Raw genomic sequence first — 2,202 nt, 5'->3', positions numbered from 1 at the left:
CTTATGAGTACGTGCTGGTAGCTATCCTAGATAGACAGATTCATAGGCTCATGTCCAAGGAGATCACTTCAGTCAAGGTGCAGTGGCGGCATCAGCCCGTTGAGGAGGCGACTTAAGAATTAGAGTCTGCTATGCGAGCCCGGTACCCTCATCTTTTTGAGACTCCAGGTACTTTTTTTTATCTTATGTTTAAGGACGAACATCTTTTTTAGTGGTGGATGTTGTAATAACCTTGAGGGTCATTTTTAAAAACTTTGTACAAAATTACCATTTTACCCCAATCATTAGTGCCCCGAGTTTTATTTGTTTAGTTTGTAGTTGATTGTGTTAAAGTCTTAATATTTAGTTAATTGGGCAAATTCTTGAGTTTTTATAAAGTTAAGAGATGAAAAAATAGTTTTTAAGACTAATCGGAGCTACGGATCTCGGAATGGAATTCTATCAGTTCCATTAGCTCCAGGATACAAAAATTGGTCTAGAAGAGTCATCGAAATTAGATTTGAGGTTGATATGTGAATTTGAGATCTCAAGTTGGAAAGTTAGTTTTAAATGAGTTAACTTTGACTTTGGTCAACAAATCAAGTTCAGAGATTCGGATTAGATTTTTTATGATTCCAATGATTTTGGAGGGTAATTCTAAAGCTAGAAATGACTTTGTTGTAACTTTTAGAGGTTCTGAGGGTAGGGTATTTCAAGTGCCAAAACTAGTTAAGTTGCAACTTATCAGATTTTGGGTCAAGGAGACCTCAAATTCAAATTTTGATGGTTTCATTTAGTCCGAAACATCGAATTTAATAGGAATGCATATATGATTTGTGTGTACAGGATTCTGAATGAATTTCGAGGGTCCGATCGGAGATTTGGAAATTTGGTTTTTGAGTTGTTGTTGTGTTACTGGTGCAGTGGTCCACTTAAACGGACCAGGTTCGCTTTAGCGAAGGGGCACACTTAAGCAAGGTTTGCGAAAGCGAACCTCCTTTTTAGCGACCCTATGTCACTTTTGTGACACCTAAGAGGTCCAAGTCCAAAATGGGATTTGGGTCTTTTCTTCCATATTTGATTTTCAAAAGCTTGGAGGGGCGATTTGTGAAGTAGATTTTCGGAGAATTTCATTTGGGTAAGTATTTATAACCTAAAACCTTCAATTTCCTTTCATTATCTTGTGATTTTACCTAGAAATTCATAACTTTGAACTCAAACTTTGGGGGGTTTCATGAAATTTTAAATGGTGGTTTATAACTCAAATCTTACTCAATGTTTATGGATTTTTCAACCATGAATTTCTTATTACTAGTAGGATGTGTTTTTGAAGAAAAAATTGATTCGGCCATTTTCATAATTTATTGATTTTTTTGGACTATTTTACTCTAGTTCTGAAACCTATCAAATGGGTGTCATTGAACTCCTTGTGATGTGTATGTTTCATTCTTGATAATGGGTTGTCAATTCAGACGTTAAATTCGAGGTTTGATCATCCGCTAAGTGTTTGAGTGCAGTTTCAACAATTGAGGTAGGTTTGTCTATCCTTATTGAGGCTGAGTTGGAGTGATTAATCAAATTCTATGTTATAGACTTTGGGATGGAGTCGTATTGTAAATTGACACTGTTGAATTACTTTGAGATACCATATGAGGGCTTATATATATGGCGATGCCCATGTGAGAGCTTATTTATGTTGTGTAGCTCATGTGGGGGTCTTATTTGCTAACTTATCTGTTTTAAGCAAATGTGATTCATGATTTGCCTGTGAGAGAGGCGTGAGGAGATTATTTGATTTGAAAATCCCACCTGAGGGGTTGAGTTGGGGGTTTTGATTATACATGAGTATTGAAGCGAATGAGACATTAGTATCATGAGTCCTTGACCACAAGCTGGGTGGTAAGGTAGTGGATACATTGAGATTGTGATGAGGTATATGGTTTGTGAGACCCCCATGGGTCCTGCTTGGTAGAACAGCTCAGTAGGTGTATACGAAAGCTTGTGCGACAACTTTGATCCCACCATGTCATCATATTATTGCATCATCATAGTGCATTAATACTTGTAATAATTGTTCTATCTATTTAATTGTGATATTGAACTGTAATTATGTGTTTTCTTTATTCGCATCGTTTTATATAAATTGGAGGCAGCGTAGCCGGAGTGGAACTTTTGTGTGTGCAGGTAGAAACTTTTCTTAGTTTATTTCATAATTTTTGATTA

This window comes from Solanum dulcamara, chromosome 10 (assembly GCF_947179165.1).
Source record: "Solanum dulcamara chromosome 10, daSolDulc1.2, whole genome shotgun sequence".
NCBI classification, from domain to species: domain Eukaryota; kingdom Viridiplantae; phylum Streptophyta; class Magnoliopsida; order Solanales; family Solanaceae; genus Solanum; species Solanum dulcamara.
The sequence above is the reverse complement of the archived record's forward strand: the minus strand, read 5'-3'. Positions refer to the sequence as shown.